The following is a 14,579-nucleotide window of genomic DNA, read 5'->3' as shown; positions in this document are numbered from 1 at the left end:
AGACTGGGTAAATCCAAAACTACTCACCAAACAACAATCAAGCAAGAAATTTGTTTATTGAGGAATGTCAACAACCCTATAACTAAAGAAACATAATTGAGAGGTGCCTGGTGCGAGTGTACACAGGTTGTGGTGTTTCTGGTCTCTCCGGGTGGATCGGGTGCTGCTTGCCAGTTCCTTTTGCAAGGACTAATTCTGTGTGTGTGTGGGGGGGGGGGGGGGTAGGAAGGTGAAGCCATGGGAGTGGAGAAGTGTAGGCATGGTAGGCTTGCTATCCCTGGGTGTTTCAATCTCTGTCTACCTGTCTTGGTTCTAGGTTCGAAGGGCTGTTGTTGTAGGGTGGTCTTAGGCTGGCCTCTTCCTGAGGCTGGTAATTCCTCTTCGGTCAATGATTTCCGGGAAGGTTCTGTTGGCCTCGATAATTTTGTGCACTAAAGATCTCCCCATTGTTTCGACAAGGCATTGGTTCCTCGCTGAGCGATCCTAGAGTGGTTGGTTTCCCTAGGGGTGTGACAGCGATCTGGTTTGAAGCTGGGGGTGTCTGACCATTTCGACCTAGGATCCTTTGCGGACAGGAATACACCCCTTAACCCTTCCAAATTAACCTCCCCTCCTACTTTCAAAAAGAAAGGCTATATTGGGACAACCAACAAAGTCTGGTCTTCCCTGTTCTCCACATCCTCTACTAGAAATGAAGGTGATCATCTGTTGCATTACATCCAGCTCTTTTTTGTAAATGGAGTCACATGTCAAATAGATCATTGGAGTAACTAGCTAGTGGGGCATTTCTTGGAGTGACGACAGGCCACTCGAATCTGTGCAGAAATCTCTGACCCTTTCCGCTCCATCTCCATTGCCCTTGAAGGTGAGGGGTTCTTCTCCCAAGGAGTACATTACAATTGGCTTCCCCCTCGCCATGCCTTGTGTGTGTATATATGCTCACTGTGCTAACCGCTCAGCTGTTTTCATAAATTCTGGGATTGTGAAGACCCACCCATTCCCATCCCTTGCTTATTTCTGCAAGACTCAGGTTCCCTCTCCCCCCCCCCCACCCCCCTCTTCCCTCTCCAATGCTCCTCCTGGTGAGCCCTCTATTCCTCAACTGGAGACGCTTGTCTAGTTTTGTCCTCGGCCTTGGAAAGGTGCTCTTCTCGGAACCCTACAGATGTTGAGTTGCCTCCTCCGCATGGTTTGCTTCATAACCTGTCTCAAGGTGATATGTCGTGTGGTCCTACATTGCTGTTCATGACGACTTCAAAAGGTTTTGCCCTCCTTGCCTAGATGAACCCTACTGTGGCAGATATGAACCCTCCGGAAGACTATTTTACCTTCTCTATACAGTAGGGGGAGAACCTCCAATTGTCTTCCCATCCACTAATGTATTCTGCTCATTCCCAACAGGTACTGGATCAAGTGTTATAGGCTAAGTTTCGGAATTAAGTGCTGCCCCCTCAGTTAGGACCTTGCTTGGGGTAATTTCCCCCTTCTCTTCCTTTCTTTCTTTCTCCCCACTTTGGAGTGCGGTGTAATCGCTGGGCTTTGTTGAATACAATCTTTCCATTTACATCTTCCAAAAAAAAGGAAACATAATTGCACAACATCACTCAAGAGATGACCAATATTTTAATGGTCGAATCCAGACAATAAAAATCCTGATATAACTGATAACTGATACCTGTGAAGTATATATTTGTTGTGAACACTCCAATCTGCTTCAGCTGACAAATATTTTCTCTCATCTCTATCAAGGTCCAATTCCAGAGGGTACACATAACGATCATTTATCTACAAAAATGAAAGCCAATAATTAAACCATTTCAAAAGAGAATATCAAAAAGTATTGCAGGTGGAATTATTCTCCCACCACAAGTAATTCAGTTTCTATTATAATCATGAAAAAAAAAATCAGCTCATAGAGAACATGGTTCGAAAACTCGCCGAGTTTCTCGGTTTTTCAAAAAACCAAGTGAAAACACCATACGCATTAATTTTTTACACTTTCTCAGCGAGATCTCCGTATCGTCTCGAACCATGCAGCTGACCCAGATTTTGAAGATATTTTCCTGAATTTTTACATTATAAATTTATAATTTCTCGCCGAGAACGTGGTGGTGGAACTGGTGGTCAGTTAGGTGATAGACCTTTCCGGGAATCATAGTCATGGCGCCGCCATGGCGTCCTGGCGCTGGGGGAAAGGGCATATCGAGATCCACCATGGTATATGTATAAATATCGAGTGATATGGCTTCCATGGCGTCGCCATGGACGTCATACCACGATATATGGGTTATGTCGACCGATATTTGAACATTTAATGTATAAAAGTCAGGTTTATATATATATATATATATTTTTTTAAAACGATTTAATAACTTAGATGCTTTTTCGTTAATGTGTATTGGAGGTGTAACTTGAAAAGTTACACCTGCAATACACATTATCATAACACTTAAAATTATTAAACATAATAACTTATACGGTTATACCCTAATGGGGGGAAATAGAAATCGCAAATGGGAAAATCGAGAGGAGAGGGATCGTGACTCCGGCAACGGTAACTTCCTCGCTTCCTGCAACTCTCGAGTCTCGGCAGCCTTCGAACAAGTTCGAAGTTCGAACTTCTCCAGTTCTCCGGCAATCTCCAGGACTCCAACTCTCCAAGTAAGTAAATTTTTTTTTTTTTAATTTGGATCTTCTTCCTCCTCCCAGGAGACCTCGTCTTCTTCTTCTTGATTCTTCTCCTCGACCTCCGTAGTGATTACGACCAAGTAGTATCATTTTTTTCTATTTTTCTCTTGCCTTGCTTCCTCCTCCCAGCGAGACCTCTTCTTCTTCTTCTTGCTTTCTTCTCCTCCCAACCTCCGGTAGTGATTACAGCCTGCGTAGTGATGTTTGTTTTCTTCTTACCTTGCACACAGGCACACAGCCACAGGCCCACACATACACAGCTACACTTACACACACAGAGACAGGGAGAGAGTCGAGAGATAAGGCGGGGAGGGATTTAATAGTTATTACAGGATTTACAGCCAGTAGTCCATCACTATTCACTGATTTCACTCAGAGTCTGAGTCACAGACTCACAGTGTCACACACACAACAGCAGCAAGCACATATTCAACTCCATAATTTCAGTTTTTTTTTTCCCCTCCATCCATTAATGTTAATCTGCTAAAAACCAGTACTTGGATTTTGTGTTTTGACTGTTTTCCATCCTAGTTCAGCTTAATGTTAATATGCTAAAAACCAGTTTAATTGTTTTTTTTTTTGTTTTGTTACCTTTGTAGTCTACTAGTGTCTTTCACTCATCTAATGGATGGTTCTACACCAATTAGTAGTGGGGGTGAAAATATTGTAAGTACTGGAGCTACTCCAGGATATGATCCAAGCAAAGATCCAGCAAGAAAGGCCAAATCAAATGACCCTGGGTGGAACTATGGGTATTGGCCAGATCTAACAAACAAGAATGTTGTTAAATGCACCCTTTGTGGCAAAGAAATGAGTTGTGGAATTAAAAGATTGAAGCAACATTTGGTGGGTGGATATGGAGACGTTATTAAGTGTACCAAGACGAATGATTCTATTTCTCAAGTGATGAGGGAAGCTCTAAATAAAAAAAAGAAGAAACAAATTACAGAAGTATTGGATGATGATGATGGTGATGATGATGCTGTAGAAGTTGGAGGGCAAATATAATCAGAAGATACACTAGAAGGACAATCCCAGGCTCCTACAGCTGCTAGGGTGGCTCCTAGCTCTGGGACAATTGCTAAGAAAAGAAAGGTTACTCAGCCTCAAGTAAGGGGTCCCATGGATGCTCATGTTAGACGGACTCCTGAGCAAGTAGTCAATGAGAGGCATAATAGTAGTTCTACTCAGACTACTATAGAGAACCGTTTTAGGACACCAGAACAAAAAGCCAGAGTTGATTATCACATTGCTAAGTGGATGTATCAGCAAGATATCCCATTCAATGCTATTAAGGCAAGGACTTTTGAGGTGATGTGCGAGTCTATTGCACAATATGGTTCTAGATATATTCCACCTTCATATCATCAAGTGAGAGTGCCATTGTTAAGAAATGTTGTGAATGAAACTGCAGAGATGAAGAAAAAATATGAAGAGTATTGGAAGCAGTATGGGTGCACTCTTATGTCTGATGGATGGACAGATAAACGGGGAAGGCACTTAATTAATTTTCTCGTTAACTGTCCAGAGGGGACTTATTTCATGGGATCTGTTGATGCATCTGGTATGGTTCAAAGTGCACAAATGCTATTTGAATTGCTTGATAGCAAAATTGATGAGATTGGTGAGGATTATGTCATTCAAGTTGTGACTGACAATGCTTCAAACTATAAGTTGGCTGGTGAGGATTATGTCATTCAAGTTGTGACTGACAATGCTTCAAACTATAAGTTGGCTGGTAAAATGCTTATGGAAAAGAGAAGAAAGCTATACTGGACTCCTTGTGCAGCCCATTGTTTAGACCTGATGTTGGAGGATATAGGTGGTCTGAAAGACTTTAAGAATGTGATAGGTAAGGCAAAAAAAAATAACCACCTTCATCTACAGGCACACACGTCTTCTTGATGCAATGAGGAAAAGAACTGGACAAAAGGATCTTGTGAGAGCTGCAGTTACTAGATTTGCAACTGCTTGTTTGACATGTCAGAGTTTGGTTAAGCATAAGGATGCATTGAAGCATTTGTTTATTTCTGATGAGTGGAAAGGTTCCAATTTGTCAAAGACAGAGGCTGGAAAGAAAGTGGAAGAAACGGTGTTTGCTGTACCATTTTGGAACACTGTGGAAGATTTTATTAGAGCATCGAAGCCACTTATTGTTGTTTTGAGGATTGTTGATGGTGATGAGAGGCCTACTATGGTTGAGGTTTATGTTGCTATGGAAGAGGCAAAAAAGAAAATCCGTGAACATTTAGCACATAGAGAACGGCTGTGGAAGAAAATTATAAATATCATTGACAGGCGTTGGGAGTGTCAGATGAAGCGTCCATTGTATGGAGCCGCACTATTTCTTAATCCTGGAAAATTTTTCATGTTCAAGGAAAGTGAAGATGGCGAACTGATTGCCAATCTACACATCTCATTGATTGATGTCATGACCAGCCTGGTGGATGACCGTGCTATACAAGACAAGATAACTTTGCAAATTGATGATTATAGATTTTCAAAGGGTTCTTTTGGGAGGGATATGGCGATTAGACAACGGACAACCATAAATCCTAGTAAGTACCTTAGTATTTTTAGTTTGTACCTACTTTGTATGCTACTATGTCTATGATGTATTACTATTAATTCAGTTTTTTTATTATATTTTTATAGTTACTTGGTGGAGTACAAATGGAGGTCGTGCTTTTGAGCTTTCAAAGCTTGCACGACGCATATTAGGCCTCTGTTGCTCTTCTTCTAGTTGTGAGCGCAACTGGAGCACATTTGAGTTTGTAAGTATTAACTTACATGATTACATTTACATTTAGTTTATTTTTTAGACTTTTTTTTTCACTTTTGTTATGTCTTTTATTGAAAAATGACTTTTTGTTCTCTCTTGTTTATGAATTCAGATTCATACCAAGAAGAGGAATAGACTGGAACATTCTCGTTTGAATGATCTAGTCTATGTTCAATACAATAGCCGCCTCCAAGAAAGGTTTCAACAAAGACGTGAGCTAGAAGGCAAAAACAAAAAATATGATCCACTAATTCTTGATGAGCTGGATTGGTCTAGTGAGTGGATGGTTACCCAGCCAGTGGAAGATTTAGTCCATCCCAATGATGATCTCACGTGGGACGATGTTGGTAGAGCAATGGGGGCATCGATTGAAGCCCCCATCCGACCAAGGAGAACTCGAGCATCAACCTCTAGAGTCAATGTGACATATTCACGCCGTGGACATGGTAGAGGGAGAGGTAGCTCAAGGATGGCTAATGTTCAGGATGACTCTGAACCAGATGAAGACGAGGAAGAAGAGGAAGATGATGTGAATGACGACGAGAATGTCGTAGATGACTATGATGGTGTCGAAGAGCCACAACAAGAAAATCTGCCAAATGCAGATCTTTTAGATGAATATGATAATTAATTAGTTTTGGGCCTTTTGGATATAGTGGATTGTTTAAACTTTGAAGTTTGAAGATTAGTTAAGGACTTAAGGTTATCTATATTTGGTATTTTGGTTGATTACTTGACTTTAAATTTTGATCTTTGATTACTATTATAATATATTCAGTTATCTATCTTAAATTATTTTTTTGCTTTTGAATACATAATTTCCTCTCCTCTTTCATCAAATTCATATATATTAATCTATACCTATTACTTTGTTCAGGTTACTTTGCGCCAAATCACACACACTGAAGAAAGACTATTGCTATCAAGCTTCAGTAAACAGGTTAGCCACTTAGCCTATCATTTGATTTTTACTATTGCTTTCAATTATTTGATAGGCTAAACTATATTTTCATACTTTCATATACACTAATGGATATTACACTTTCATTAATTAAACCATAGTATATTAGTAGTAGTGTAGTACACTTTCATGTTGATTTTTGATGTTATAGGACATATATTATAGCATACTAAATGACATTAAAAATAGAGAAAATAAAAAATAAAACATGGTCGACATGCTCGCCATGTCAACGCCATGGCGGGCGACATGTCGATATATCAACGTGACACCCCTCCACCGACTTGGATCGCCGTGACGTCGTGATAACTATGCCGGGAATGCAATTGTGGGAAAACTGGTCACACTGTTGATTTTTGTTGGGACAAGCATGGAAAGCCAGATAGGGCAACTCAATCTGCCAATCATGTAGCGCCTGAAGGAGGTAGTGATGGTGCTGCCCATAGTGATTCTCCACAGGTTTCCTTACCAAGTAGTGGTTCTAATGCAGCTCCTCACCGTGATGATCTGTCCCAGATATTATAGCGTTTACAACACTTGGAGGCATCCAGTCTTACATCCACCGGGCCTTTTTCTTCTGCTACTCTAGCTCATGCAGGTACACCTGCTCTCCTTTCCACTATAGGTTACTATACGTTTGTTGGGGGTAATCTTGTGTCGTGGCGAAGTAAGAAGCAGACTACCGTTGTAGAGTACTGGGTTATGGCCCATACTACAGCTGAGTTGCTGTGGGTCAGGTCTCTTCTTCTTCAGATGGGGTATTCTGTGCCTACTATGATAAAGATGTATTATGATAACCAGGCAGCTATATATATTGCAAGTAACCTTGTTTACCATGAGCGGACTAAACACATTGAGGTGGACTGCCATTTTGTTCGCGACGCCGTCTTGAAGAAGCTTGTTGAGATCCTGTTTGTCTCGTCTTCAGATCAGCTAGCTAATATCTTCACCAAGTCGTTGTTTGCCCCTAATTTTCGCACTTGTTGTAACAAGCTAAGCATGGGAGACCTATATGCTCCAGCTTGAGGGGAGTGTTGAGAATGAGGGGTAGTTTAGTCTTTTTGCTTTTGGTTCTTTGGGTTTTTATTCTATTTTCCTTCTTTTTTGACCTTATATTTGATAAGTTGTAATAGGTGAGGGTTTAGGGGTAATTTCAATATAATCTCCTAACCCCACACCTAATTTCATTGGGGACTTTAATATAATAATATTTCATTCCTGTGATAGGAAATTAATTTCTATCGCAGGCTGCCTACTCTTCTCTCACAGCAGTGTGCTTCTCCACCTCTTTTCTCTTCTTATTCTTCCCTTCTTCTCCATCCTTCTACTGATTAGTTAGTTTCTGAACTGTAACATCTATTTTGGTTATTTGGTAGCAATAAGCTACTTCCTATTTAGATAGTTTCTAATTATATTTATGTACAATGACAGCATTACATGTGTGGGCCTATTCTTTGGTAGTTTATATTTTATTAATTTTCTTTTTGGAGGGAGTAGACCCTTCCGGAACGAGTTGAAGGGGGACATTATAAAATCCCTGGATTTTGACCGGGTTTCAATGGTATCAACCATATTTTGGTAGTTTCGACACTTATGCCTATCGAAACTTGGGAAAACTTGGCTCGAAACTAGGACAGACACTTAGTTATGCCTAATATCATTTAAGAAAATGTATTTGTATTTCATTTACTTAAGATATTATTCACAAATAAGCAAATACTCCTATTTGAAACCAATAAAAATAGTTAAAAAATCAAATCCAAAAAAAAAAAAAAGGTCAACCCCCCAGTTCAAGAACAAAAACTGGATTTTCGACGGTAGGTGCAATTTTCAACTTTCTAATACTAGGGTTTTTCTCAAATCTAAAAATTCCATAAATCTTAATATGGTAAAACATTGCTAAAACCCAAAAGTGCAGTAAAATATAAATTTGTTTTGATGTCCAAAAAAATATTTTCATTCAGAGCGATTTTGACAGCATTCGCACACACCAAATTAAGTTTGACCGGTACATAACTCCTTCAATATAAATCAGATTTAAGCAATCTTGGACTTGTTGGAAAGCTATCAAAACAAAGCTTTCTAACAAATTCAAGATTACTTAAATGATTTATACTGAAGGAGTTATGTTCCGGTCAAACCTTATTCGATACCATGTCCAAGAACAACATACAGTATCAAACTTGGATCAAAATCACAAGTAATATTTTTAGTGTTCTCTATGTGAAACTAATGCATGGACCGAGTTTAAAAATGTCAAAAATAGGCAGCACAACAAGAATCAGGGCAAAAAACCAACTTCTGGGCCTAGAAACCAAGGATTGAAATAGCTTGGAGAAAGTCCCAGGTTTCGACGGAGATATTGTCGAAACCAAGACGAACTCGATTTCTGGCTGGTCGAAACCCGAGTTTTAGAACCTTGCCACTGAGGCATTTAATCATAGTAGTATAGGCGTCGCCTAGGCGCCGCCTTGGCGTCCAGGCGGATTTACAAGGGCTAAGCAATGCTACGCTCAACAGGACTCATGAAAGGCGGCCGACTTGGACACCTAAGCATCGCCAAGGCGGTTAAAGCGACGCCTTCGTGCGCCTTGGGGTCAAGTCGGACGCCATTGTTGAGTGGTTTTTTTTTTGTTATGCATTCTATTTTATTTTCGTTGTTTTATTTTCATTGGTTGTTATATATGTTTAGCATGTGTGTTGCTACATGGAATAAATAACCCTTAAAAAATTAAAACTTAAAACTTAAAATTAAAAAAATCTAAAATCCCTAAAACTCTAACAGACTTCTAAAAGACTAAAAATCGAAAATGGATTAATCAAAATCTCTTCTCCTCTCTGCGCAAAAGCAACTCAAGTCTTGACCAGTTCCGGCAGCTCTGGCTCTCTGCTATTTCAGCAACCACAACTCGATTCAAGCATCAGGCACTCAGGTGAAGCTTCTCCTACCTTTCCGGCTCCGGTAAGGTACATCCCTCTCCCTAGTCTTCTTCTTCTACTTCTCTATTTTCCTTTTTTCTTTTATTTTTTTGTAATGCAAAAGGTTATGCGATATTGCAGTCTCTCACTCTCTCACACTCAGTCTCTGCTATTCCGGCAACAAGAAGTCAGCAACTACACTCAAGCAAAGCTTCGTTCTCCTACCTGTCCGGCTCCGGCAAGGTAAGTCCCGACTCCCTAGACTCCCTACTCCCTAGTATTCTTCTTCTTCTACTTCTCTGTTTTCCCCTTTTTTTTAAAAAAAATTTAACGCTTGCTAGTTGCTTCCTCCTCCTACCTTTGATTAACTGCTGTAATGTTGTTTGATACAATTTTTTTTTTCTTTTTCTTCTTCTCTGTAGTCTGTATGTAACGCCTGCTGTACTGTTGCTGGTTCTCTTTTAATTTTTTTAGCTTCTTCTTCTCTGTATTCTGTAACTCCTACTGCTACTATGCTTCTTCTGCTTCTCCTTCTTCTTCTCTGTAGGCTGTTACGCTTACTGCTGCTTCTTTTTTTTTGCTTGATTAACTGCTGTAGTCTGTAACAGTGTAACGGGAATTCTCCTTTTTTTTTTTTGCTTGTTAACTTGTTTACTTCTGCTGCTTCTTCTTCTCTGTACTTCTGTAGCCTGTAATACCTGCTGCTGCTGTTTTTATTTTTTTAAGTCTGTAACTGTAAGTCTCTAACTTCTAAGTTCTAAGCTTCTTCTACTTCTTCTCTGTAGCCTGTAATGCCTGCTGCTGCTGTTTTTTTTTTTAAAGTCTGCAACTGTAACTTCTAAGCTTCTGCTGCTTCTTCTTCTCTGTAGCCTGTAATGCCTGCTGCTGCCTTTTTTTTTTTTTTTTTTTTTTTTAAAGTCCGTAACTGTAACTTCTAAGCTTCTTCTACTTCTTCTATGTGTTTTCTTTTCCTTCTTTTGTAGTTACTTTTATCCCTTGGCAGTTGGCACATTGCAAGCCTGCAAAGCTTTGAATATTGATTCATTAGTCATTACACAATGGATAGCAATGTCGAGGGTGGTAATGTTGGCGTAGCTAGTAGTGGGGCTGATAACGGCAGTACTGCGGGGTATGATCCATTCAAAGACCCAAAGAGGAAGGCCAAATCAAATGACCCGGGGTGGAAGTATGGGTATTGGCCTGACCTTACGAACAAAAATCTTGTCAAATGCAATCTGTGCAAAAAAGATCTGAGAGGTGGGATTAAAAGGATAAAGCAACATTTGGTGGGTGGATATGGAGATGTTGCGAAGTGCACCAAGACAACTGCAACAATTGCTCAAGAGATGAATGCAGCTTTAATGCGCAATAGGAAGAAGAAAGCAGCAGATATATTGGATGATGATGATGATGATGATCATGAGGGAGGAGAAGGAGAAGAGACATATGTAGAGGTTGAGCAGACAGTCTCAATCTGGTCCTGGTACTGGTAGGTCTCAATCTTCTTCCAAAGTGATTCCAAGCTCTGGTACAGCTGCAAAGAGAAGGAGGAATGTCATAATTCAGCCACAAGTAAGGGGTCCCATGGATGCTCATGTGAGACGAACACCTGAACAAGTGGTTGCTGACAAGAGGCTTAAAGGCCGTAACCAAACTACAATAGAGAACCGGATGAGATCAACTGAAGAGAAAAAGAGAGTTGATAATCATATTGTGGATTGGCTTTATGAGTGTGGGATTCCATTTAATACACTAAAATCAAGAAGCTTTGAAGTTATGATAGAATCCGTTGCACAATATGGGCCAGGATATAGGCCCCCTACTTATCATGAAGCGAGGGTGCCTTTGTTAAAGTCAGCAAAGGAGAGAACTGCAGAGATGAAAAAGACCTATGAAGGGTATTGGAAGCAGTTTGGATGTACACTCAAGTCTGATGGGTGGACAGATAAAAAGGGAAGACATTTGATCAACTTCCTTGTCAACTGTCCGGAGGGGACTTATTTTATGGGTTCTGTTGATGCATCAAGTTATGTACAAGATGCAAATACCTTGTTTCAATTACTTGATAGCAAAGTAGAAGAAATTGGGGAAGAATATGTTGTGCAAGTTGTTACAGATAATGCTGTCAATTATAAAGCAGCTGGTGCATTGTTGATGGAAAAGAGGACAAGGCTCTATTGGACTTCTTGTGCAGCCCACTGCATTGATCTTATGTTGGAAGATATTGGTAACTTGAAGGCACACAAGAAGGTGATAGTGAAGGCTAGGAAAATAACAACATTCATCTACAGACACACACGCCTTCTAGATGCCATAAGAGCTAAAACAAATGGGAGAGATCTTGTGAGGGCTGTTGTAACAAGATTTGCAACTTCATTTCTAACACTCCAGAGCTTATTGAGGCATAAGGATGACTTGAGGCATTTATTTATTTCTGATGATTGGAAGCAGTCTAATTTGGCAAAGACAGAGGCAGGAAAGAAAGTGGCTGAAACGGTCTTTGCTATTACATTTTGGAATGGTGTGGAAGACTGTATCAGAGCATCAAAACCACTTATTGTTGTTTTGAGGATTGTAGATGCTAATGAGAAGCCCGCCTTGCCTGAAGTCTATGTTGCCATGGAAGAGGCCATAGTTGTCACGGCGTCACGGCGATTCAAGTCGGGGGAGAGGTGTCACGTCGATATATCGACATGTCGCCCGCCATGGCGAGCATGTCGACCATGTTTTATTTTTTATTTTCTCTATTTTTAATGTGTTAATAGATGTATACTCGAGCCATGTTTTATTTTTTCTCTATTGTTTCTCAAGTTTTAAGAAGAAAATTCAGAAATCGAAGAAGAAATCGAAGAGGGAAAGAAGAAATCGAAGAGGGAAAGAAGATGGGAAGAAGAAATCGAAGAGGGAAAGAAGAAATCGAAAGAAATTGAAGAGGGAAAGAAGAAATCGAAGAGGGAAGAAGAAATCGAAGACAGGAAGAAGAAATCGAAGAGGGAAAGAGAGACAGGAAGAAGAAATCAAAGAGGGACGCCATGGCGTAGGTCGCCATGCAACCCTCTCTAGCGCCATGACAACTATAGAAGAGGCTAAAAAGATGATTAAGAAAAATTTTGGGGATAAAGAGAGGTTGTGGAAGAAAGTCATAAATATTGTTAATAGGCGATGGGAGTGTCAGATGGAGCGCCCATTGTATGCTGCTGCATTGTTTCTTAATCCTGGGAAGTTTTTTCAGTATTCAAAAGCTGAGGATTATCAAATGAGACAGACTTTACAAACGGCTTTTAATCAAGTCACTTCAAGATTAGTGCCTGATCCATCTTTACAAGACAAGATATTACATCAGGCTGGTGAATATAGAAATGCTCGAGGTCTTTTTTCGACCAGTATGGCCATTAGACAACGGACAACTATGAATCCTAGTAAGTAGCTAATTGCATAATTATTTTATATTATTTAATTATTTTGTTTGTAGTTTGTACCTATTTTGAATGATATATTAATCCAATTTTTTTTATTATATTAATACTTTATAGTTCTTTGGTGGGATACACATGGAGGTGATGCTTTTGAGCTTTCAAGGATTGCACGGCGTTTACTGAGCCTTTGTTGTACCTCTTCTGGTTGTGATCGCAATTGGAGCACATTTGATTTTGTAAGTATTTTGTGATTACATTTATTTATTTTTTATTTTTAGACTTTTTATTTTGTTATTAGTTTATAGAAGAATGACTTGGGATCCTCTATTGAATTCAGATACACACCAAGAAGAGGAATAGACTAGAACATGAACGTTTGAATGATCTAGTCTATGTTCAATACAATCGCCGCCTTCAAGAAAGGTTTCGACAAAGGCGTGAGGAGAATAGAAATTATGATCCCCTATTGCTTGATGAGTTAGACTGGACTAGTGAGTGGATGGTTAGCCAACCAATGGATGATTTAGTCCATCCCCAGGATGATCTCACATGGGGCGCTGCTGATAGAGCAATGGGGGCATCTACATCATTTGAAGGCCAAAACCGAGCAAGGAGAGCTCAACCATCAACCTCTGGAGCAATCAACTCTTACGCACGTCGTAATCGAGGAATGGCCCAGACGGCTATTGTTGAAGATGATTCAGGATCAGATGGAGATATGGTAGAAGAGGAAGATATGAATGACGACGAGGATGTCATAGATAATTTTGGAGAAAGGGCACATGGTTCCATGGAACAACAAGAAGAAGATCATGATCATCTACCAGCTGCTAATTTACTGCTTGATGATTTTGATTAAATCATGACATATGTATTTGGATATTATGGATATTTTGAGTCTTTGACATTGACACTTAACTTGAGTACTTTACTCTTGAAGTCTTGAGTATTTGAGTATTTGACTGCTTAAACTAGGATATTTTGAGACTTTCATCTTCTTCATTTCTTCATCTTATTTCCTTTTTCCCCCCTTCATTTGATTTATTTCTTCTTTCTTCTCTATTAATTGTTTTTAACAATTAGCATGCTTACTTGCATTGTTAATTTTCAGGATTGATACATGGAGTCATGGACAACATGAACATCCTGATTCTTGAGTCTTGACAGTTGACATCTCTTCAATTTTTTCATTTTCTTGGTAACATCCTGGTTAAGGTATGCAATGCAACTATGTCTTTTATTAAATGATGATAATAACACATTTTTTATCTAGGACTTAGTGATTATTGATTAGTGATTAACTGATTACTAAATAAGAGAATGTTGATCCTTTGTGATTTTGTGCCATGTCTTTTAGTTTTTTAATTAATTTATGATGTTTGATTATTTTGAATTTTTATGTGTCATGTATGCTTTTTCATTTTGATGACTTGAGGTGGCTTAAATTTAATTTTTAATGATATAAGGTATGATACTGTGATGCATCATGCCATCATGTATTGAGTATTGAGTGTTTTGGGGGGAGAGAAGGGAGAAAACCAACACTAGACCGCCAACACTAGAACTGATTACAAAAATCATAAGCACAAGTGGTAAAACAGTAAATATTTGAAGTTTTACAACAGCAATGGCAGAATGGTAAATAACTGAAGATTATGACGGCATGGCAATATTGTAATTGAAGGGGATCTTAAAAGGTAAATAAGGTAAACCAGAAGAGAGGACAGAATTGAAATTACTACTTAAAGAATACGGGTTATCTGGGAATAAGAGATAAATATGGATAGATGGGACTTGAGGGTAAAGAGAAGGG

At 39.4% G+C, this 14,579-nt stretch overlaps 1 long non-coding RNA gene and 1 pseudogene across 1 annotated transcript; one reads left to right on the top strand and one right to left on the bottom strand.

Annotated features, from left to right (window-relative positions):
• LOC122643801 overlaps positions 1 to 14,579 on the bottom strand; it is a 93,988-nt pseudogene that overhangs the window by 41,265 nt on the left and 38,144 nt on the right.
• LOC122641390 lies at positions 5,428 to 13,228 on the top strand. The gene is made up of 2 exons (XR_006329896.1): positions 5,428 to 5,462; positions 13,104 to 13,228. It is a non-coding gene; the product is annotated as an uncharacterized LOC122641390 (long non-coding RNA).

Source organism: Telopea speciosissima, chromosome 10 (assembly GCF_018873765.1).
Source record: "Telopea speciosissima isolate NSW1024214 ecotype Mountain lineage chromosome 10, Tspe_v1, whole genome shotgun sequence".
Classification (NCBI taxonomy): domain Eukaryota; kingdom Viridiplantae; phylum Streptophyta; class Magnoliopsida; order Proteales; family Proteaceae; genus Telopea; species Telopea speciosissima.
This window is presented reverse-complemented; position numbering and strand designations above follow the sequence as displayed.